The 25,492-nt window shown below is 42.0% G+C and overlaps 1 long non-coding RNA gene across 1 annotated transcript in view; it reads left to right on the top strand.

The window, feature by feature from the left end:
- The window catches only part of LOC141581008 (uncharacterized), a 181,610-nt gene that overhangs the window by 105,877 nt on the left and 50,241 nt on the right, over positions 1-25,492 (top strand). The window contains exon 3 of the long non-coding RNA XR_012513407.1: positions 24,726-24,889. This is a non-coding gene — a long non-coding RNA (uncharacterized LOC141581008). The remainder of the gene's footprint in view (positions 1-24,725; positions 24,890-25,492) is intronic.

Consider the following 25,492-nt stretch of genomic DNA (forward strand, 5'->3'; position numbering starts at 1 on the left):
GCCAAGGACCCTGGCTGGCGTCTTATAGATTATGGGCATAGATGGGAGGGTGGTGACCCCAGGTTTTGCCATGCGAAAGGGAGAGATTCCATCTGTCACTGTTGCAGTGACCCACCAAGAAGACCAAGCATGTCATTCCTTATATTAATGAAACATTCTGTAGGTTTCAAAATCTATTCACATTCATCATGGAATTTGAGGTACATGGGGAGGATGTTATTATTTCTGATCTGCACATTCTGTCCCTGAGGGCTTTGTTGCTGTGTGTATAATGAGTCCACAACTCCACTCTCAGACTTACTGCATTCTAGCCCTGAGGCCTTTGTTGCTGTGTATGTAATGAGTACACAACTCTGCTTTCAGGCTTGCTGTTTGCACCCTCTAATGGTCTCTTTTCATAAACAGAAGTTCTTATTTTTCTATAGACCAGCTTGTCAAATTTGTCTTATATGTTTCTTGTGTGTGCCCTGTTTAAATATTTGTGCTTACCTTAAGATCATAGCCGGGTGCGGTGGCTCAAGCCTGTAATCCCAGCACTTTGGGAGGCCGAGGTGGGTGGATCACGAGATCAAGAGATCGAGACCATCCTGGTCATCATGGTGAAACCCTGTCTCTACTGAAAATACCAAAAGAAATTAGCTGGGCGTGGTGGTGCGTTCCTGTAATCCCAGCTACTCGGGAAGCTGAGGCAGGAGAATTGCCTGAACCCAGGAGGCGGAGGTTGCGGTGAGCCGAGATCGCGCCATTGCACTCCAGCCTGGGTAACAAGAGCGAAACTCCGTCTCAAAAAAAAAAAAAAAAAAAAGATCATAAAGATACGACGGCATTTTTTTGTGTGCAAACCAGAAAGTATATGAGACAGGCCTCGATCAATTTAGAGGTTTCTTTTACCAAGGTTAAGGCCCATGGCTTGTGACACAGCCTCAGGAGGTCCTGAGAACATGTGCCCAAGGTGGCTGGGTTACAGCTTGATTTTATATGTTTTAGGGAGATAGAAGTTACAGGCAAAGACATAAATCCATACATAGAAGATAAACATTGTCTTGCCTGGAAAGGTGGACATTTGGAAGTCAGGGGCTTCTATGTCATAGGTGGAGTCAAAGATCCCTGATTGGAAGTTGTTTGAAAGAATTAAGCCTTGCCAAGTTTGAAGTCAGCAGAAATAAATGCTCAAGTTTAAATAAGGGGATTGTGAAAGCCAAGGTTCTTGTCATGTGGATTAAGCCTCCAGGTAGCAGGCATCACAGAGAATAGAGGGTAAATATCAATTACTGGACCTTAAAAGGTGTCAGACTCTCCAGAAAAAACCTACTTAGGGAAGGAGATTCTCTGCAAAACGTAAATTTCCCCCACAAGAGACAGCTTGTTAGAAATGTTTCAGACTATGTCAGAGAAACATTTTTGGGGTTAGGATACTTTGATATCTGCCATCTGTCAGGTGGTGCTCCACCACGGTCAGGTCAGAATTTAGTGTCTTATTGCTGCAGTCTGTTTTGTCAGTCTAAATATCTCCGTTTTATGTTCATGCTTCTCGGTTGTACCTAAACTCCAAAGGGAGTCATGTTTGATGCCCTCCTTCCGTCATGGCCTGAACTAGTTTTCCAGATTTCTTTGCGATTCCCTTGGTCAAAAGGGGGATACATTCGGTTGTTTGGGGGACTCCAAATTTTATTTTTGGTTTACAGTGGAAATCTAGGCCTTTCTGAGCAAGTCACATTTGAGCACTAAAGGACACCGAGGAAGAGGGCTTGGAACCCGGGCACACATCTCAGGCGACCATGCTGACCCCTCTGCTTGGGATGCCAGGGAGAGAACCAGAAACCCAGGCATGCATCTCAGGAGACCATGCCGAGGAGAGGGCCAGGAACCCGGGCACTCATCTCAAGTGACCATGCTGACCCCTCTGCTTGCTCAGCCTTTTCCTTCAGCTGGACCCTATCTTTGGAACCAGAAGTCCCTTTTCCCCTCAGGTTAGACTGGAGCAGAGAGGGCAGAGAGCTGAGCAAAGAAAGGCAGCAGCAGCACCATTTGTCTTAGAGTCCTCAGATTCATGGACTGCATCTGGCAGGAAGCAACAACATCAAATGCATCATGAATTGCCTTAAGGTTGACAGAGGTGAAGGCAGGGAGTTGAGGTAATGCTTTCAGGACAGCTTTTGGCCTCCTGAGCCATTTAGAAGAGTCTGCCTGGGCCCTTCCCCATTTCCAAGTGAGTTTGATTTGATTTAAGAGGCTTTTGTGCAAAGCAAAAAATCAATAAAAACAGAACTGGCAGGATCTCCTCTGCAGAGAGCTTATGAGTGCCTTCCATCAGGGACACACTTCCAGGACAGCGGCTCCAGGTCCTCACTCAGGAGAGAGAATTTCGGGCGCATCTTTAGAGAGCCTGGAGAATGTCTTCAGAGAACATCAGGCACGTCGTCAGAGCTGCACTTCCCATTTTTCGGCCCCCAGGCTGGTTTTATTCATCAGTGCCGAGAAGGGCACTGAGCAGGTGTGCAGTGATGGTGTTGTCTTCAGAGCAGCAGTAACTGTAGTCCTAGGTCATGGGGCAACCCTCAGTGGTTTAAGGCTTGCCGTGTTTTGGTCACTGCTCACCATGGTTGACAGGGATTTGGGGATAATGAGTGGCTAAGCACGAAGGCTCCAGAGCCAAGACTGTCAGGCTTGAATCCTGCCTCTGCCATTTACATCCTCCGGGACTGTGGGCAAGTGACTAACACTCTGTGCCTCAGTTTCCTCATCTGCAAAATGAGGTTAGGACAGTGGCATGTTGAGTGGATTAACGGAGTCAATACAGGCAGAGCAGCTGGAGCAGCGTCGAAGTGGAGTTCGCACTCGGCAAGTGAGTATAGACTCATTAGCTGAATGAATTACAGCCACTGAAGCAAAAGTGGATTTGTACATTCCAGAAGCTATTTGAGATTCCTTAACTCTCAGGTTGTAGCAACCAGAAAATTATTGGAATAAAGTAAGGAAGTTTTCTGGTTGTTAAGAAATTTAAGAAAGTTAACTACCAGAAAATGATGGCAATATTTCAGATGCCCAAATGCATGTTTGCCTGACACATTCTGATAAAGGAAGCAAAAGTAGCTGGGATTGCAGGCACATGCTACCAGTCCTGGTTACATTTTTTTTCTTGTAGAGACGTGGTCTCCTTGTGTTGCTCAGTCTGGATTCGAACTCCTGACCTCAAATGACCTTCCCGCCTTGGCCTTCCAAAGTGTTGAGAATACAGATGTGAGCCACCATGCCCAGCCTTATTGCACTTTTTAATATATAAGTATGAAAAATAATGGCTAGGCACAGTGGCTCAAGTCTTAATTCCAGCACTTTGGGAGGCCAAGGCAGGCAGATAACTTGAGGTCAGGAGTTCAAGACCAGCCTGGCCAACATAGTGAAACCCCATCTCTCCTAGAAAATACAAAAATTAGTCAGGTGTGGTGGCACACACCTGTAGTCCCAGCCACTCGGGAGGCTGAGGAAGTCAAGTCACTTGAACTTGAGAGGTGGAGGTTGCAGATTGCATTGAGCCGAGATCATGCCACCACACTCCAGCCTAGGTGACAGTAAGACTTCGACTCAAAAGAAGAAAAGAAAGAAAAATACATCAATTCCATAATACATTCAAATGTTTCCTTCTTGCTAGGATGGTCAGTCAAGGTTTACTGTTTGCATAGGGATGAACTTATGACCCAAGAACTTTGCATTTGAGTGTGGTGATTCAAGGATAGAAGGAGGATTGGAAGGTCATTCCCTGCAGCTCTGGCACCCTGACAAGGCTGTGGCCTTTTTCCAAGTCTAGTTCTTTGGGGTTCCTGTTGTTTTAGTTGGTCCTCATCTTTCGTATAAATCTCTAGCCCCTCTTTCTGTTGCATCGGACCAAAAAACTTCAGTTCTGCCCTTTATCTCTGGGCCCCCATGAGTGTCCTAAGACATTAAACACTCTCCCTTGAAGACTGAGCAGCATTTGGGGTTATGGATGGGCATCCACTCCCGCCAGAAGTCCATGGGTGACTGCTGTGCTAGAGGTCCTACAGCTGCCCCAGCAGGCGGCATGTGACCCAGGATGCAGCTGGTGTGCCCTGAGCCGCTGTCAGTATGGTCACAGACACCCCTTTCTTCTCATCTCCCCTTTCTTACTCACCAAAGGAGGGGGAAGCTAGAACAATTCACAAACTTCATTTGCCTAAACCAAGAATTTCTACGCATTCCCAGAAATAAAAAGAGTGAGGAAGTAGGCAAGCAGGAGGGGTCCAGGGACCCTGGCATCCCTTTAATGTGCACATTAACCTGCTTAACATTATGGGGTTTTCTGGAAAACAATTCTTTTAACATTAAGTGTTCTGCAGCACACAGGGTTTCTATGAGAACTTTCTAACACAGACATCTACAGATAGGTCCAAGCTCTTTCTTGCCTGCAACTTTCCCAAAAGGCATTTTTTTTTTCCTCCTGGGAAAGATTTTAGAAAATTGGCCTGAAACGGGTTTTAAAATATCTTCTTTGCACAAATATTTTCTCTTCCAAAATCATTCGTTTCAAAATGTTTTCAGAATTATTTGGAAAAGAAGGGTGGGGAGTTTTTCAGTAGTGACTGTAACATGTAATACTTGGTTCACAGAATGTCCCCTGCCCAGGTCAGGGCCCCAACTGACCTCCCTCATCAGGGGCTGCTGGTCCTCTACCTGGCACAGGGAAGAGTAGCTCACATAGGGCTGGCCTATTTCATTATGAAGAACCCACCCCTGTGATGTCACTATCCTCACACAGTCTTGTTGTCTGGCATCGTTTTACAGAAGACAATTTGGATCCTCACAGGTCAGGGGACTTTTTTCTGGGTTTCTCAGTAGATATCAGGGGATCTGGGCTCACTTGCAGGTCTTCTGAGTTCCAGCCCAGTGCTCTTCCCACAACACCCCAGTGCTGAGGGAGCCCACTTTCTTGAACATAGTACTCTTAGAAGACAGGCCTTAGAAGGAGATCAACTTGGAGGGCAGTGGAGAAGGGTGTGTGCAGTAAGAGAAAGGCTTAGGACGAGGCCCTGACCACAGAGTCGGAGAGGGGAAGAGGGGCCAGGGATGGATTGAGAAAGCCCGACCAGAGAGTTGGGACTAAGGGCACAGGGCCTGGAAGCTGAGAGAAGCCGTATTGAGAAGAACGTGGCCGCTGGTGCACCTGTGCACAGGACAGAAGATGCTTATTAGAGGGCAAATGATGCTTCTGGAGAAATGCTTTCCTCAAGGTTTTTATTCTTTTTTCCCCCTGGATGACCAACGTACTTCTCCTTGGAAAGGTGCAATCGTGTGGCTCATAGCCAAGGCCAGGGTGTGGGAGGGGAAGGATGTGGTGCTGCTGGGCCCTGACTTTGGCTGCAGAGATCAGATTCAAAAACTGTCTTGCTGAGGGACCGGGGGAAAAGGTCAGGTGTGGCTTTCTGGATTTCCTCCACCAGCACCGTGCAGAGGAGCTCTCTGGACCAAGCCCTTTCTCTGTTTTTGTGCCAGTCCCTATAACGGCCTTCTCTGAGGTGGGAGCAGCTGAGGATTGCAGTTTCTTTCAAGGCCTGATGAGGTGAAAGGGGCCTAGGGGTGGTTCAGGCCAGTGTGCTTGGAGCGTGTTCATCTTCCAGGCAACAATTATATGAACAGTCACCTCAGGTTTCATTTGTAGACACGATCTAAGACGTGTTTAAGTTTGCGTGGCGAAACCCCGATGGGGCACAGGCTGGAGCCCAGGCCAGAACTCCCTGCAGCCCTCTGAAAGCAGGTCTCTTAATGGCCTCTCTGGGTGGCTGTCAGCTGAGTCCTTCATAGACTGGCTCGATCATTGTCCACCTTCTCTTGGTCCTCTGTGTCCTCAGAACCACACAAGTGATTTCACTGAAGGCTGTAAGCTCTTCTGCATCAAGATTTATGCTGGAATCAGAGTCTTCTCCAGTTTGGCTATTTTGTTGTTCTCACCTTGTTTTCACCTCATCAGGATTCACTGTTTGTATTTCTGTTGTTATGTTTCATACCAACAGTTTTTAGATGAGATTATAAAATCATCTGTGTGTGAAATGAAGGAAATGGTTAGAAGGCCTTTGGGTACTTTCAAACAGAGAGAAGGGAAGGGAGGGAGGATGAATAGAGAGAAGAGAAGGGAGGGAGGATGAATAGAGTGAGAACTGTGTGATATGTGTGTGCACGTGATCATGTGTATGAAGCATGAGCATGTGGCCTGCATTTGAGGTCCATGGGGAGGATTGTATTTTTTTTTTTTTTTTAATTGAGATGGAGTCTCTCTTGCTCTGTCACCAGGCTGGAGTGCAGTGGTACGGTTCATTATAACCTCTGCCTCACCAATTCAAGTGATCCCCCTGCCTCAGCCTCCCTAGTAATGGGGACTACAGGTGCACGCCGCCACAGCCAGCTAATTTTATTTTATTTTATTTTAGTATAGACGGGGTTTCACTATATTGGCCAGGATGGTCTCCTGGCCTTGTGATCCGCCTGGCTCGGCCTCCCAAAGTGCTGGGATTACAGGCATGAGCCACCAAGCCTGGCTGTATTTCTGTCTTTGTTTACAGGTTTGTCAGTCTGCTTCCTAATCCTTTTATAGACTTCTCTTCCATAATCTCCATAAATAATTCTTTAGGGCTATTTTATTCCATTTCTGTAGCCAGTTCTGTGCTTGCATAGTCACTGGGCTCCTGCCCACCCCCATCCAAGCTTCCGTCCACAAAAGGTCAAAGAATAAAAAAAGTCCTCCGTGGGGATTGGGGCCTATCAGAGGGTCTAAGGCAACTGAACAGTTTAGGACTGGATATGATTAAGATATAACTTGATCCATGGCTCAAATAGTGTGACAGAATAGAATCTTTCTCCATTTGATGACTTTGCCTCTTAAAGAACTGTCCAATTCTTGACATCTGTCATCCTTTGATTGCAAAATGGCCATAAGCTTTTTTTTTTTTTTTTTTTTTTTTTTTGGAGCATTTACTTCTGGGCACAAATCTAGCCTTTCTAGCAGAAGTTCTGAGATCCATTCTGAATGGTCTGACTTAGATCCCATGTTCACCTGAGCCAATCACATGTCATTGGGGAAAGGGGGTTGTTGATTGGCCAGGCTAAGGTTGTAAGCTCTGCCTCTAAACTAGTGAGGTGGTCAGTTCCAGGACCAGCTTACAGAGCAGGGGCATGGTGGTCTTTCTGAGAGGAATGATCATTGCTGAGCAGCAGGGAAAACAAGGTAATTGTGTCATTTAACATCTCTCAGACTTACTATCCTATTTACAGATAAGGAAACTAATGGTATCTACCTCCTAGGGGTGTTATAAAAATTAAATAAAATTATCCATGTAAAGCATTTAGTTCAGTGCTTGACCCTTAGGAAGCTTCTAATAGATGTTCTCTGTCATGCCAATTATTACATCTTATCCTTAAAGATTTAGTTTCTGCAGGAAAACTCAGATTGGTGTGGATGAAACTGAGGCTAACGTGAAGCTACTCATCTTGTGGGGCCAAATTGAGAGGCATAGGCATTGTTGTTAGGAGTGATCCCCGGAGAAGAGCTTTCAGAAGGAGGTGCTCCTTGTTCTGAGCCTGGAACAAAGAAACAGCATATAACAAATCCTGGTGAAACCAGTGACCACCAGTAAAGGAAATCCCAGCCAAAGTGGATTCAGGAAACAGAAGGTATTGGCTGCTGTAGCGGAACAACTTAAGGGCTAGGGTTGACTTCAGGTGGTCTTAAGGAGGGTGAAAGTCTCCCGAGAATTCAGCTTATTTCTTTATTTATGTACTCATTTATTCTTTCAGCTGTAGAGACAGGGTCTTGCTACATTGGCCAGGCCGGTCTCAAACTCCTGAGCTCAAGCGATCTCCCACGTCACCCTCCCAAGTTACTGGGATTATAGGTGTAAGCCATAACTGGCTCTAGATTCAGCTATTTTTCTCCACTCCGATGTACCTCTGATGGCAGCAGGAGGGTTTCTATGGGGGGATTTCCACACAAATCCGGAGAGTCACTCTGATTCTTATTGGACCAACTTAGTCACATGCTCTCATCTGACCTCATCACTGCATCAGGGGGTTGCAGTTGGCTCAGACCTTCGTCATGTGACTCCACCTAGGCCATGGACTGAGGTGGGTGAGATGGAGGCTCTTTGATCACAAGAGTGGACTGGATGCTGGACAGGCAGTTGATACATTTCCACCGCAAACATGCTCATTACAAAACTAAGAAGAGGGCTGGGTGTGGTGGTTCCCACCTGTCATCTGGCACTTTGGGAGGCTGTGGTGGGTGAATCACCTGAGGTCAGGAGTTTGAAACAAACCTCACCAACATCATGAAACCCCGTATCTACTAAAAATACAGAAAATCAGCTGGGTCTGGTGGCAGGCGCCAAAAATCCCAGCTAATCAGGAGGCTGAGGCAGGAGAATCACTTGAACCCAGGAGGTGGGGGTTGCAGTGAGCCGAGATTGCATCAACGCACTCCAGCCTGAGCAACAACAGTGAAACACCATCTCAAAAAAAACAAATCACAAAACCCAGAAGAGGAGAGTTTCTTACAACTTTCCCACGTTCCTTGCCCACCCCGGGATATTCACTGTGAGCAGTTTCTGCTGTGTTTCTTCAGGTGCTCTCTATGTCTATGGTAATATATGACTGGTAGAGACCATGGTTCAGTACATCATCTCTGCATGTTGTTAGGCAATTTTCTGTTGCTCTTCATAGCTCTTGGTTAGTTTACTGTCTTACTAGTGTAGATATGCTTTGTCGTATCTAATGTCTATACGGTATTCTCAGGAATAAATGTAGCCTAATGTGTTTAATCAGTGCTGGGCATGGTTTGGAATTATGCCGGTGAGTGCAGGCTTGGGGAGAGAGCCACGTGCCATCTCAGCTGTGAAAATGTCAGGATTGTCACATCAGGGGAAGGACAAGGCGTGGCTCATGTCCTCCAGGCTGCAGTTTGCTGCCCCCTGACAAATCAGACTCCCCAGAGGCATCAGTGAAACCTCATTACCAGTGGCGGGTTAATGAGCAGCTGGAGCTGCTGCAGTGGAGCTCAAAAAAATTAACAAAGATGTCACCGGAGAAGCTCAAGGCCCTTTCACAGGTGTCATCCCCTATACGAGATCTGAAAGGATGAAAATGTTACGATCGTTATTACTCTGCTAATAGCAGAACAATAAGAGAAAAAAGAAATCACCTACGAAAGAGCCTTGCGACTCAAAATTGTGCTGGAAGGACACTGTGGCTTTATAAAAAGCCACTGCTCAAAGTCAAATGCCATAGCTTGCTGAGAGAGTAGAAAATCAATTATTAATGCAGCTCTAGCCTGGCTTAAGCTTCTCATAGAGATCAGATCTTTTAATAGAAGACGGAAGTTGGTGAGGGTATAGGGGAAATGGTAATAAACAAAGATGAAAGCCTACTGCAATCATGTGCTTGTCATCGGAGAGCAGAAACAACCTTCAAAGATCGAGGAAGTAGTAAAATCGGAACAAGCAAAAGAGCCTTGCATGGAGAATAAGCAGTGACGAAGCTGCCTTCATGAGCTTTACTGGTCGTTTAGCTAAATGCGTAAACACACTTCTAATGCAGGGTCCTTACCTCCGGTTCTAAGTAGCTTCCCTATAGCTATTTAATGGCAAAAGAGGTATTTTAAAAACATTTTTCTTTTTAAATTTTTATTTCAATAGCTTTTAGGGGTTCCGGTGTTTTTTGGTACGTGGATAAATTGTACAGCAGTAAAGATTGTTCTTTTAGTGGACTGTCACCCAAATAATGATCACACCCCATAGGTAGTTTTTATCCCTTCCCCACCACACCCTCCTCCTTCCAAGTCCCCCGTGTCCATTATACCCCGTCTGCCTTTGTGTGTGCATAGCTTAGCTCCACTTAGAAGTGAGGACATGCAGTATTTGGTCTGGTTTTCCATTCCTGAGTTACTTAGGACAATGACCCCCATTTCCATCCAAGTAGCTGCAGAAGGTATCATTTCATTCTTTTTTATGGCTGAGTAGTATTCTGTCCCATACACATACCACATTTTCCAAAAGGGAAAATCGAAGGTTATTCAGGGCACATTTGCACCTCGGCACTACTGGCATTTTGAACTGAACAATTCTTTGTTGTGAGGAATTATCCTGTGTACCAGAGGATGTTAAGCAGTGACCCTGGCCTCTACCTACTAGATGCAGTAGCATTCTCTCAGTTGCAAAAATTAGAAAGATCTGTGCACATTGCTAGGTTCATCTGGGGGGTCCAGAATTCCCCTGGTTGAGATCCAGAGAGGTTGCTGTGCACACAGCGTTTGAGGTGGCTCAGCCCCTAGCCTTTGCTCCAGGTCAGGAAAAGGAAAGCCAGGCTTCCCTTTGCTCTCCCCCGCCAACCCAGTGCAGCCATATTCCTATCCACCCCATCAAACCACCTTGCAGAACAAAAACAGACCCTATAAACACCCATTTTTAGAAACCCAGATAGGTTGAGGTCCTGGTGGCATCTGGCTGAGACTCAGGACCTCCAAATGCTAGAACCCTGCTCCAGCACAGCCCCTGCTCTGTGGGTTCTTGGGAGCTTGGAACACACACCAAATGTGAGTTCTGTAGTACAATTTTGGCCCCAACCCGCAAGTCATCCTCTGGTGATCGAGGCAGGACTGTTGAGAGGGCTTCTATTACCAAATGTAGCTCGAGCCTATCTTTTCCCTCTTTATGAACTCAGGCCCAGTAACCACTCAAAGGTGGAGGCATATTATTTCAGAGAAAAGCAGTTAGAGAAATAGGCAAGGCAGAGAGAGCTTTTCTCCCTAAGGCCTAGAACTGGTCTCCTCTTCCCAAGTGAAAGTAGCTCCAGGGGCTTGTGGGCCGGCCTCCAGGACCAGGGTGTCTCCCGCTCTGCTGCAGAAGAGCTGTCGCCACTGATCTCCAGGGAGGGCTGCTATCAACTCCCTGCCTATTGAATTACCTTGGCAGCTTATTGAAAACCAAATGAATCAGACATGTGTAGATCTCTTTCTGGATTCCCTCCTCTTTTCTGTTACCTATTTCTCTTTTCTTAGGCCAGTATCACATTGTCTTATTTTTTACTGTATGTTTTATGGTAAATTTTGAAATCAGTGAGACTCCTCCACATTTTTTCTCCTCATTAAAGATTGTTCTGGTGATTCTGGGTTCTTTTTATTTCCATATAAATTTTAGGCTCAACTATTGAATTTCTATGAAAGTTCTTGTTGAGATTCTGATTTGTGTTGTATCAACTATGTAGATCAATTTATAGGAAACTGACATATTCATAATATTGAGTCTTTTGGCCAGCACACAGTGGCTCAAGCCTGTAATTCAAGCACTTTGGGAGGCCAAGACAGGTGGATCACCTGAGGTCAGGAGTTTGAGACCAGCCTGTCCAACATGGTGAAACCCCATCTCTGCTAAAATTAGCCAGTTGTTGTGGCACTTGCCTGTAATCCTAGCGACTTCAGAGGCTGAGGCAGGTAAATTGTTTGAACGGGGAGGTGGAGGTTACGGTGAGTGGAGATCACACCACTGCACTGCAGCCTAGGCAACAGAATGAAACTGTGTTTCAAAAAAAGAAAAATTGAGCCTTCTAATCAATGACTATTTTATATCTCTTTATTTAAATTTTTCTCACTCTCAGCAATGTTTTTAGTTTTCAGTGTGGTCTTCCATGTCTTTTATTAAATTTACTCCTAGATATTTATATTTTATGAGGTTAAAATAAATGAAATTTTTAATGTTTAGTTTGCTGCTAAAACATAGAAATACAATTTTTGTATATTGACCTTTTACCATGTGATCTTGCCATTTTTGTAGATTATTTAAATTTCTTGTGGAAACAATCATGTCTGTGAATAAAGACAGTTTTACTTATTTCTTTTCAATTCTTATGCCTTTTATTTATTTATTTTCCTTATTGAAGTAGATAGGATTTTCAAGACCAAGTTGAATAAGAATAAGGGAGAGTAGATATCTTGCCTTGTTTATTCTTAATGGGGCAGTATTTAATGTTTTACCTTTAAATATTACTTAGCTGTAGGTTTTCCTCAGATACCCTTTATAAGGTTAAGAAAGTTACGTTCTATTCCCAGTTTTCTGAAAGCTTTTTAAAAATATGTTGAATTTTGACATTGGTTGATTTTTAAATGTTAAACAAATCTTGTATTTCTGGAGTAATGATAGTTGGTCATTATACTTTTAAAAATATCACTAGATTTTATTTTCTAATATTTTGCTTAAGACTTTTTAAACTATAGTCATGAGAGACAATTGGTATGTAGGTTTTGTTTTTTTGTTTTGTTTTGTTTTGTTTTTTAATTACCTTGTCAAGTTTTATGTCAAAACTTATGCTGGTCCATATAACATATTCCCTGCTTTACTATTTTTCAAAGTGTTGGATAAGATTAGCACTATTTCTTCTTTAAATGCTTGATAGCGTTCATTTATAAAACAATGTGAGCCTGGAGTTTTCTTCGTACATTATTTTGATAATGAACTCAACTTCTTTAATAGATATTAAGCTGTTAGATTTTCTATCTCTTCTATTTTTGTTTTGATAAGTTGTGTTAATGATATCCCCTTCTTTCACTGACAATGTTGATATTTGTGTTTTCTCTCTTCTTTATTTGTTTCACTTGGGTTTATCAATTTTATTAATCTTTTATTAAAAGACCCAGCTTTTAATTTCATTGACTTTATTGCTTATTTTCTATTTATTGATTTTTGCCCTATTTTTATTATTTTCCTTCTTCTATGTACTATTTTTGGTTTGGGCAGAATTTTGAGCTAACTTGTCTCAACCTACAGTAAAGAAATAAACAATGTAGGGGTCAAAACACAGAGGCCACCTTTGGCTCATTTATGTAACTATCCATCCCTTGAAGAACACCTGAGTTGTTTCCAATGGGTAATTGTAAGTAGAGCGTCTATCAACATTCCTGTACCAGTTTTAGTATGAACACAAATTTCTATTTCTCTAAATACTCAGGAGTAAGATTGACATGTCTCTCATATGGTAAGTATATGTTTCACTTTATGAGAAACTGTGCTGTTTTCCAGAATAGCTGAACCATTTGGCATTCCCACAGCAAGGTTTACAGTTCCAACTGTTCTGCATATTCGCTCTTACTTGACATTGTCATTATTTTTATTTATGTTTGTAATTGCATTTCATCAAGTTTCAATTTGCATTTTTATATTGACTAACAATGTTAAATATCTTTTCATGTGCTCATTTGGTCTCCTTAAATACTATCTGATAAAGTGTCTGTTCAGTTCTTTTGCCTATGTTTTAATTTGGCTGGCTGCTTTCTTGCTGTTGAATTTTAGCATTTCTTTTCAGATTCTGAATGCAAGTCTTAGGTTGGATTGTGATTTGCATGTATTTTCTCCCAATCTGTAGCCTTTCTTTTAATTCTCTTAGCAGTGTTGTTTCAGAGTTAAGGTTTTAATTTCGATGAAGTCCATTTTGTCCAAAAATCAATTTTTAGTTTACATATTTTGATGCTGTTGTTAGCTTCATATACATTTAGGATTTTTATGTAATTCTAATAAATAAACTATTTTATTATTATATAATATTCTGCTAAATTTGTTTGCTGTGAAGTCTACTTTGTCTGACATTAATATAACCACTTGAGCTTTCTTTTGGTTACTGTTTGCATTTTGTATCTTTCCCCACGATTTTATTTTCCCCACGATATCATGCTTGAAGCAGAATTTTTATAAGACAGTATATATTGGATTGTATATTTTTAAAAATTTATTCTGATTATCTGTCTTTTATTTGGTGCACTTAGATCATTTACATTTAATGTGATTGTTGGTATGTTTGAATGCAGTTCTATCATTTTATATTTGTATTCTCTTTGTTCCTCTGTTTGTCATCCCTGTATGTTCCCATTCCTGCCTTTTTTTGGGTTATTTAATAATTTTTAATTCAATTATATATATTGTGTTTTTGAATATATCTCATTGTGTATGTGCTTTTTTTAAATTAAAAAAAAGTGATAGCTCTAGAAATTACAATATTTTTTTTTTATTTTTTTGAGACAAAGTTTTGCTCTTGTGGCCCAGGATGGAGTGCAATGGCGCGATCTCAGCTCATTGTCACCTCCACCTCCCAGGTTCAAGCAATTTTCTTGCCTCAGCCTCCGGAGTTGCTGGGATTATAGGTGCATGTCACTGTACCCAGCTAATTTTTTGTATTTTTAGTAGAGATAGGGTTTCACTATGTTGGCCAGGCTGATCTCGAACTCCTGACCTCAGGTGATCCACCTGCCTAGGCCTCCCAAAGTGCTGGGATTACAGGCATGAGCCACTGGCATCCAGCCAAATTCCAGTATTTTCATTTAACTTTTCACTGTCTACACAGAATCAATATTTTACTATATTATGTGTTTGAAATCTTACCTCTCTATAGGTTTCTTCTTCCCCCTTTATGTTGTAATTTCTTATGTGTTTATTACATATTTTTTCTACGTACTTTGAAACTTCATTTAAAAATACTATTTTTCTTTGAAACATATATTTTAAAGAATTCAACAGAAGAATAGTTTACTCAGTTTTTTCACATACTATAAATTTCTTTTGCTTTTTAAAATTTTTGGTTCTGAATTTTGTTTCTGGTACCATTTACTTTGTGTCTGGTGAATTACTTTAGCAGTTCCCTTAGAGCAGGTCCACTGACAGTGGATTCTCTTGGTTTTACTTCAAATGAGAACATATTTACTCTCCTCTTTCTTTTTTTGGGAGCATATCTTTTTAAAGTATACAGTTTGGTTGTTTTATTATTTTTTAATTTTTTGCATGTTCTCAAAGTTGTGCAACTATCACAGTTATTTAAAGCTAGAACATTTATATCACTACCACCATCCCTAACCCACTCTGTCTTAGGAGAGACTCTTAACTCCCCCAAGTTGGGCCTTTAACCCAGTCCCATTCTCTACCTAGGTACCTCACCAGCTTACCGAAAGCCATCCAATTAGTGCTGCAGTCTATTTCCTCCGGGTCGAGGGAATTTTCTCAGTATTATTCGTTCATGTTGGCCGGAAATATGTTGCAGGACAGAGACATATGTTACAGGAAAGGGGTTCCAATCCAGACCCTAAGAGGGTTCCTGGATCTTATGCAAGAAACAATTGAGGGCAAGTCCGCAGTGCAAAGTGATAGCAAGTAGAAAGTAAAGGAATGAAAGAATGGCTACTCCATAGACAGAGCGGCTCTGAAGGCTGCTGGTTGCCCATATTTATGGTTATTTCTTGATGATATACTACACAAGGGGTGGATTATTCATACCTCCCCTTTTTAGACTATGTAGGGTAACTTACTGATGTTGCCATGGCATTTGTAAACTGTCACATTGCTGATGGGAGTGTAGCAGTGCGGAAGACCAGAGGTCACTCTTGTGGCCATCTTGGTTTTGGTGGGTTTTAGCCGGCTTTCTTACTGCAACCTGTTGTATCAGCAGGATCTTTATGACCTGTATCTCCGGCCGACCTCCTATCTCATTCTATGACTTAGAATGCCTTAACCATCTGGGAATGCAGCCCAGTAGGTTTCAGCCTTATTCTACCCTGCTCCTATTCAAGATGGAGTTGTTCTGGTTCACCTGCCTCTGCAAAGGGGGCCCCAGCTTTCTTTTTTAATGCTTCTGAAATGCAGAGAGGAAGAAAGTGAGCAAAAGCCGTGATCTCACTCAGCTGAGTATTCAAAGATTAGGGTTGTGGACCGCTGGAGTTTGCAAGGGAGGGCACTAGAGAAGAGGGAGCTGAGCAGGTGGGGGGCTGTAGAAATCTAACTGAAGATTCACTTGAGTCCTTGGCAGATGTTGAACTCTTGATTACAGCAACATGTGGCCCTGTCATGGGAACACTTCCAAACTTCTCAGCCAACACTTTCCACTCCCTTCTGAGCTCCCCAACGGGGCAGACCTGGTATGTTCCATCCTCCACAGAAACCTAGTTCACTGGGTTTCCCCGGTATGCTTAACCACATATCCATGCTCTTTGTAGTGATGCGTCCTGGCAGAACTCTTCTCTGAAGGTCTCATAGTCTTCTTGTTATGCCTTTATTTACCGAAATTGTATCAGCTATTAATTGCCTTAAAGAGACCTTCCACCATCATCCTGTGTAAAAAAGCATCTCCCTATTCACTTGTCCTGATTGTCTTCATTGCACTTGTCATTACCTGACATTAGATATTATAGTTACATATGTTTTGTTTATTATTTATTTCCCCAACTAGAATTGAGTGCCATGAGTCCGGGGACTCTCTTCTAGAACCTGGTGTTGTAAGGGAGGCCAAAGCAGACATTCAGAGGCTGCTGAATACATAAGCAAATAACTGTCCTTAGTGCTTAACAGTTTCATTTAGATTTCTTTTCTTCTTTCTACTAAAGGAGCCATCACTGATGTAATCAACATAAATTAGCATAACCTTCATGCAAAATAGTGCATGTAGATTTGGTGGAAAAGTCTCCTCCATAATCCACATACCAGATACACTGGAGCTCAGCTTTGACCATGCTCTCAACTCTTGCTTCCTCACTTCTCCTCCAACACACTAGAGTCATAGAATCTTAGAGCTAGAAAGAACTTGAAAAATGTGGAGAGTGACTTTCTTGTTTGACAGATGATAAAACCAAGCTATTGTGATTTTATTTCAAGTGATATACCCAGAGTTTCAGACCTGGTGGCAGAACTGGGACTGAGTGCTCTTTCTTCCATAGCACGTGGCCCCCTCATCTTCTGGACTTGGTGTTCTTCCTATGGAAAGGACCCTAGCTGAGTGCACTTGGCTGTGAATTCTCTAGTAGGCTCCTGCAGCCAGCATGACTGTCCTCTGAGCCTATGAGAGAGAAAGTGTGGCCAAGCTCAGAGCCTGCCCAATGAGAGTGTGACTCACATTTTTCAGCAGGAGGAAAAGGACCGCTGCAGGGAAGACCACCACCTGCTCAGCCTTCTCTTTGACCTCCGTGTCCAACTGCTCTCTCTCATCCAGTTAATCTGCTATGTGGATGGGCGCTCACGGCTTCGAATGAGATATTTTTAAGTTTCCTGACATCTCCTGCATTTCTTGGCACAAAGAATGAATCATATTACTGGGATAATGAACCATTTAATGACTTGTGTGTTGATTTATCAGACGGTGCTAGAGAGGCCAATTTAAAAATACAAAGCCATAAGTCACCCAGTCAGGGTGCCTGGCAGGCAGAGGGGCCCGGCTCCCTGGCCAGTGATTGCTGTGTTAATCACGATGACGCCAGGTCTGGCAGCAGTGCAAGGACTTAGGTACTTAGCAGTCTTCCCCTAGTGAGGTCATTCATGCAAGCTGCAATTATTGTGGGTTTTTTTTTTTTTCCATCTGCTGGGGGCTGGGAAGAAGAAATAACCTAAATGTTCAGAATGCCTCCTTCTCATTAGATTAAGGGAGCCTCACCCTGGATCTCCAGGGATTCCTGGGGACAAGTGAAAGGCAGGGAAAGAGGCAGCACTTATGCCAGGCCCTGGCAAGGCAGCTAGAGACCTGCTGATTGAAGAGTCGCTGGTACTTTGCAGGTGCAATGGGCCTGGCATTGTTAATCTATGTTTGGCTGACCTGGTTTACCATTCCAGCCCTGTGTTTACATACAGTGTGGATGGATTTCTGCAAAAGGGGACCGAGTGCTTGATGTTTTACTGTAGAAGGAACCTCCTCTGAAAAACCTCACAGGGAAATTCTGAACTTAAATGGTAACTAACAGAGGTACCAGGTGCTCATGATGTGCATTGGTGAGGTAGGCACTATTCTGATCAATGGTCGATGTGGAGAAAACTGAGGCTCAGGACCTCATGCAAAATTCCCGGAGCTACATGGCTCAGGGGGCAGAACTGAGATTTAACTTACGGCAGTGTGACTCTAGAAATGGAAGTTTAACCAACACGTGTGTTGCCTCCCTTTCTAGAAAAGGAGTTCCACCCAAAGGGAATAAGTCACATCTATTTTTCTAACAGAAACCCCAGTATCAAAATAGCTGTGCTGGTGTTCCCAACCAGCTTTTCAGTAGAGGAACAGCTGCCATCAACCTTTCTGGTCGATGAATGTAAGATGAGAACGTGAGTGAAAATAAAGTGTTAGCAAGGCCCTACTGTGAGCCAGACACTGTTACACACTAAATGCACCATCTCATTCAAAGGAGAGAACATTTTCAGGAACAAATGTAACACCCCTCCCTGCTGAGCACCCTCTCCCTGTCTGACCCCCTGTGCCTCAGTCAGATTCTCTTTGCCACACTCCATTGAAACTGCTCTTGTCAAAGGCAACAGTGGCTTCCACGTCGCTGTTTCCAGTGAACCAGTTAAGACTTCATCTTGTTTGATCTCTCACCAGCACTCCACAGTTGTCCATATTTTCCTTCTGAAAGCTGCTGCTGCTCTTTGGGCCTCCCCCCACTTTTTTTTTTTTTTTTTTTTTTGAGACAGAGTCTTACTCTGTCACCCAGGCTGGAGTGCAATGGCATGGTTTCGGCTCACTGCAACCTCTGCTTCCCAGGTTGAAGTGATTCTCCTCCTTCAGCCTCGGGCATAGCTGTTTATATAGGCACTCGCTACCAATCCCGGCTAATTTTTATATTTTTAGTAGAGATGAGGTTTCACTATGTTGGCCAGGCTGGTCTCGAACTCCTAAGTGATCTGCCCTCCGCAGCCTCCCAAAATGACATCATTTCTTACTGATTCTCCTCCTCCTCGCTCCTACCATCCTGCTCAGTCTCCTTTGCTAGATTTTCTTCTCCAGACCTCAAAACACTGCAGCTTTGTCCTGGGCCCTGCCTACACAACTGCATCTTATCACCTCTCCTAGTCCCACAGCTTTCAACAGGGTGCATGCTGCCAAATGCCATGTTTATAGCTCAAGGCAGACCTCTCCTCCTACCCGGGAGGTAGCCACACACCTACATGAGAGTCCAGGTAGATGTTTCAGAGGCTTTCCGAGTTCCCACCTGAAAAATCTAGGAAAAGGAAAACAACATAAACTCAAAGTAAACAGAAGGAAATTAGAAAGATTAAATGAAAATAAGTGAGCAATAAGAGAATGTCAATAACGTTTAAAAGGCAGTTCTTTTTAAAAAGTCAATAAAATTGACAAAGCTCCTGGTCAATTTATTTTTATCTTTTTCAGCACTGACACAATAGAAAAAAAGACACAGATCACAAATGTCCTGATAAAACAGGAAATGTCTCTACAGATCCTTCAGTCGTGAAAAGGATGATGCTATATTTATAACCTCAACAACTTAGAAGAAACAGACCAATTTCTAGAAAACAATGAATACTGAAATCCAAATTTCTAATTGATTACTACTGGTGTACAGGAAACCTATACAATATTCTAAAACCACTTTACTGAAGCCATAGATTCTAACAATTTTTAGCTGATTATTTTTTGTATAAATAACCATGTCATGCTTAAATTAAAAGGTTTTATCTCTTCCTTTTGATATATATAAATATATATATTAAGTATATACATATTTTAAAATTATATATATATATTTTATATATATATATATATATATATATATATATATATATATATATACACACACACACTTTTTTTTTTCTTTTTTGAGACAGCATCTCGCTCTGTAACCCAGGCTGGAATGCAGTGGGGTGATCTCGGCTCACTGCAACCTCTGCCTCCTGGGTTCAAGCAATTCTCCTGCCTCAGCCTCCCTAGTAGCTGGGGTTACAAGTGCATACCTCCACACCTGGCTAATTTTTTTGTATTTCTTTAGTAGAAATGGGGTTTCACCATGTTGGCCAGGCTGGTCTCTAACTCCTGACTTCAAGTGAGCCATCCACCTCGGCCTTTCCAAAGTGCTGGAATTAAAGGTGTGAGCCACTGCACCCCGCCTGCATTCCTTTTGAATGTTAATACTCATTTCTTGTTTTCATTTTTGGGGGTTTTCCAGGACCTCTGGAATAATGCTGAATAGTTAAGCCCTTAGTTATTGTATATTGGGTTTAATAGATTTCTAATGCTGCCACTTTAAATATGTTGTTTATTGTAGGTTTTGAAAGCTACCTTTAATCGAGTTAAGAAAGTGTAAGTATTTTCCTGGATAATAAAATATTGGGGGGTGTGGAAAGTAGAAAATTCCTTTTTAATGTTTCCTTTCTTGTTAAAGAATAAGTTTGCTAATAACTTTCTTAAGCCCTGTCCTATGTAGCTGTTAAATATGCCATTCTCGCAGGCACGTAGTACCTTCTATGTCCTTGTACTTTAACCAAAATACCTGTGCTGGACGTGCTCACAGACATGTCCCAGCTCTCCATTGCTTTTACCTGCTTAGAAAAGTTCTAAGTTGTTAGCCAGTCTGGTTTTAGTGAGGTCTGGCTCCAGCCAACGGAGATCTAACACAGCAATATGGATGACCCCAAATGTATAAGGAATAAATTTGTGTGTTGTCCTTTGTTCATAGTACTCATGGCAAATGGCTAGCGAGAGTACCCTTCCTCTAGTTCAGAAAGAAAAAATTGCGTTGCTGAAAGATCCTTTGTCTCAGTGCTACTTTTTCTTTGAGGCACCAAGCATCTATTTCCAACAGGGGGGAAACGGAATACATTTCTGTTTCTTGAGCTGACCACATGACATCCCTTCTTCAATATAGTGTATCATTCTGATAAATTTCCTAATGTTACCATGTTCTTGCAGTCTTAGGATCACACACTTCGTTACATGTTGTTATTCGTTTACAAGAATTTTCTGATTCCTGCTGTACTTTTTTTCTACTTTTTAAAGATGTATTTACTTTTCTTGAGTAGAATTCTTACTCTATTTTTGGTCTTTCTTGTATGGTAATAAATGCAAATGTGACCAAAATTGGCATCAAAGATGGCTTTGGTGACCTCCATATACTTTGCCATTTAAGAAAATAACTTTAAGGCCAACCATTAGAAGACTAGAGATAAGATGTAATTTCTAAAATAGCAAAAGAATAAAAGTGACAAAAAAAAAAGTGACTATCTTTAGTACTCTTACTGACATTTATTTCTATTTACTTTGTAATTTTAGTGTAAGCAAATTTTTTTCCTGGCTTTATTGAGGTATAATTGATATACCAAAAAACTGCACATAATCAATGTATACACTTTAGTGAGTTTGGAATGTGCCTGTATTCATACTGCTCTCGCTACAGTTAAGGTAATAAACATCTTCATCACCTTCCAGGGTTTCCTTGTGTTTCCACCCCCTTTTGTGGTAAGAATACTTAACATGAAATCTACCCTTTAAATTACTGTTAACCACAGGGGCTGTGTTGTACCACAGATCTCTGGAACTTACTCATCTTAAAACTGATTTTGGCCAAGCGTGGTGGCTCACACTTGTAATCCCAGCACTTTGGGAAGCTGAGGCGGGAGGATCACCTGAGATCAGGAGTTTGAGACCAGCCTGGCCAACATGGCAAAACCCCATCTCTACTAAAAATACAAAAATTAGCTGGGCGTGATGGTGTGCACCTGTAATCCTAGCTAATTGGGAGACTGAAGCAAAAGAATCCCTTGAACCTGGGGGGCGGAGGTTGCAGTGAGCCGGGATCACGCCTTTGTACTCCAGCCTGGAGGATGGAGCAAGAATCCTTCACAAAACAAAACAAAACTGATTATCCTTGTTGAACAACAACTTCCTACATCACATTCCTTCAATCCCATGGTAGCCACCATTCTGCTATCTTCTTCCAGGTGTTTTACTCTTTTAGGTCTCCTATGAGAGATGGAATTTCAGTTTTGATATTCACATTAAATTAAGATATATTTAGAGTTGGTTTAATTTCCAAATGAGGTGTTGGCAACACTTATTTTTATTGGATCACTTCAGTGAATGTGACCCATATGATTTTTGTCTTTTGACAACTTATTTCTTTATTATTTTAACTAACAAAAGGGCAGTTAAAGGCTGTTCTACCGGCGACAGGTAGAGGTTGGTCAGTGAGTACCAAGTTACAGTTAGGTAGGAGGAAGAAGTTCAGGTGTTCAATTCCACAGGAGGGTGATGATAGTTAACATTATTGTACTGTATACTCTAAAAAGGCAAGAGGAGAGAATTTTGAATGTGCTCACCACAAAGAACCATAAATGTAGGAGGTAATGAATATGCTACATACCCTGGTTTAATAAATACATTAAAAAATACTAAAAATACTCCAAAGGTTTTTGAAAAAAAAAAGTGCAGCCTTTTTACGAAGAATGATTCATATTAATAATGTACTGGTATAGTTAATTAAATTAGAATCAGGAAATTTATATGAACCTACAGTAGCTGTTTCTGTCCTCTATGGCTTAATTTTTTTCCATCTAGTTGGTATCTTAATTTCTTGGAGAGGTTTTAAAATCTCTCACCATGATTGTGGTTTGTTTCTCTTATGTTTCCAAGAGTTTTAACTCTATAAATATCAATATAATATTGCTCTGTTCATAAAGGTTAATGATTGTTATATTTTGGGGGTGACTGTAATTTTTATAATATAAATATGTCTCATTTCTATTTAATGCATTTAATACTTCTCACCTAGAATTCTATTTTGACTATTATTACTATTGCCATTTCTGCTTTCTTTTAGTTAGCATTTCCCAGGTATATCTTCCTTTATTTGTTTATTTTTAAATTTTCCTCTTTCTCTTTTTTCCCAAATTTAATAACTTAGAGCTGAATTTAAAACATTCTAATTTATAAACTTCTCTCTTTAAAAGGGAGATTAAATTCACATTAATTGTGATTAATGACATCTTTACATAATTACTATTTCATTTCATGTTTCTGACTTAAAATATCTTATTTGTCTTACTGTTCCTGTCGCTTTTATTCTTTTAGTGTTTTAGAAATTGCATCTTATGGCTAGTCTTCTAATGGTTGGCCATAAAGTTATTATTTTAAAGGCCAAAGTATTATACAAGCATTTTACACATTTAACGAATCCATGTGACTACAGTCATAATTTAATGTCCAGAATTAATTTCTACCTGTACCCACTTCAAATGAACAAGACACTTATCACACGTTATACTCTCCTTTCTGCCTCTACTCCTAACATCCACATTATTTCGAAATAACCTGGAATCTTAGTTCTATATTTCATTTATTTATTTATTTTAATCATACTTTAAATTGGGGGGTACACGTGCAGAATGTGCAGGTTTGTTACATAGGTATCCATGTGCCATGGTGGTTTGCTGCATCCATCATACAGTCATCTACATTAAATATTTCTCCTAATGCTATCCCTCCCCAATCCCACCACCCCCTGCTATCCCTCTCCTTGTCCCCCACTCCCCGACAGGCCCCGGTGTGTGATGTCCTCCTCCCTATACAACTGTTTCTTGTATCTCATGTCTTTGTACTTTACGATTCAATTTATCAGAGTACATCCTCCAGTAATTTATTTTCTCACAGAAGGTGAATTTATGATAAATTTCATGAGTTTGATATGTTTATTTTTAACCTTATGCTTGATATTATAGAATTCTAGGCTAAAAATAATTTTTCAGCTAGGCACAGTAGCTCATGCCTATAATCCCAGCACTTTGGTAAGCTGAGGAAGAGGGCTTGCTTGAACCCAAGTTTGAGATGAGCCTGGGTAACATAGAGACATCATCTCTCAAAAAGAAAAAAAAAAAAATTAGCCAGGTTTAGTGCTGGTTACCTGTGGTCCCAGCTACTCAAGAGGCTGAGGTGGGAGGATCACTTTTACCTGGGAGGTAAAAGCTGTCATGAGCTGTGATTGCACCACTGCATGCCAGCCTAGGCAACAGACAACCATCAGTAGCTGCGGCTGGATCAGCCTTGGGGATAGAGAGCCCATGATGTTGGATCATGTTAGCCTCAATCTTTTCCACCATCTCTGCCTCCACTACTGTGTCACTTATGAACCTACTTCACAAGCAGAGTAGTAGCCAGGGCCAGAAGCTGGCTGACATCTACTGGCTGGATCATTCTATCCACGTGGTTCCTTGTTATCTCAGCAGTGGATGCTTGCTAGTAAAGTTTAACTTATAACACTAAGATCCTCACACTCCATGCCCACCCTCATGTGTCCGACTACATAGCTCTTCCCTGAAGCTCCTGATGTCCCATGGTCAGACACTCACATGTCCTGTGGTCAGGCACTCACCCCTCTTGATGTCCCATGGTCAGGCACTCACCCCACCAGGGCCCAGCAGGATGTCAGGAGCTGTCTTTGATTGGCACATAGTTTGCAGCGGATGGCACAGCCTTTTTCTGGAATTGCAAGTGTCTGCACTGCCGCTCTTTGACTGCACACTTCTTTTCCTAACACAAATGCCTTTGGCCCCATGGATTCTTCCAGGTTGTAGTCCAAGCAGAGCTATTTCCATTGTAGTCTAAACCTGCAGAGCCTTTACTGCTCTGGGCCCACTCAAAACTCATGGTTTCCATGTCACCTAATACATGGGTCAGAGTATTACCAGGCATGATTTGTGTTACTCCCAAACCTGTAGAGACCTCCGTTAATGTGCTTTGTTCTTAAAGGTAGAGGGTGCTACCATTAAGCAATAACTTGTCCTTTACTCTTTATATGATGTTTGAGAAAACCCCAGAACACTGGACCCAAAGACAGCTTCACCAAAATGATGGGATCCTAAGGTTTTATAGGTTGTTCTCCTGCCTTCTAGCATGTTTCTTAATGAAGCATCTAGAATATTCACCCTTCTTCCTTACAGGTCCAATTAATGTGATGTTATCAACATAGTGCTCCAGTGTGGTGTTCTACGGACTGTTCCTTCTGGTTATATAGTAATGGAGAACAGGGTTAACATAGCCCTGCCTTAAATGTCTGCTGTCGTTCATCCATAAGAATGTGAACTGCTTCTGAATTGCTTTTGTGGTAAGTGTTAAAATAATGCATTTTCCAGATCCTCAGCTGCATTCCATGTGTGTATGCATTCATATGTTCTAGGAAAAACACACACCCAGGGTAGCTGTGAGTAGGGCTACTACTTGCTCGAATGTGTCGGCTATGGCTTGTCTTGTTTTTGAAGACGTTAGACTTGTGAGTTTAATTGAGACCATTGCTCCTGTATCATTTATGTCTTTGGGAGTGGCACCTGTCTTCACTCTTCTTAGAATGTGGTGTGTTTGATTTATTCTTTGGGTCGGGATTAAAAAATAAGGGACATCTTCGGAGGCTTCCATTTGGTTATTCCTGTGGTAATAGGTTTTATTCACAAATCGAGAAACGAATTCTTAGGTTCTGCAGCCATCATTTGGCTATTCTAATGATAAATTTAAGAGCTGGAGTGATGACCGCCGTGGGGACCCACTCCACTGTGAGACACACTTGAGCCAAGACTCCGTTTAGCACCTGACCTCCGTACGTCCTTCTCACATCGCATGGGGGCTGATGGCACTTTGGGACCTCAGAGTCTGTACAGGGTGATGGCCACCCTGCTGCTGCCAGGCTGTGTAAGCAGGGCCTGAACGCTCATTA

Source organism: Saimiri boliviensis, chromosome 14 (assembly GCF_048565385.1).
Source record: "Saimiri boliviensis isolate mSaiBol1 chromosome 14, mSaiBol1.pri, whole genome shotgun sequence".
NCBI lineage: Eukaryota > Metazoa > Chordata > Mammalia > Primates > Cebidae > Saimiri > Saimiri boliviensis.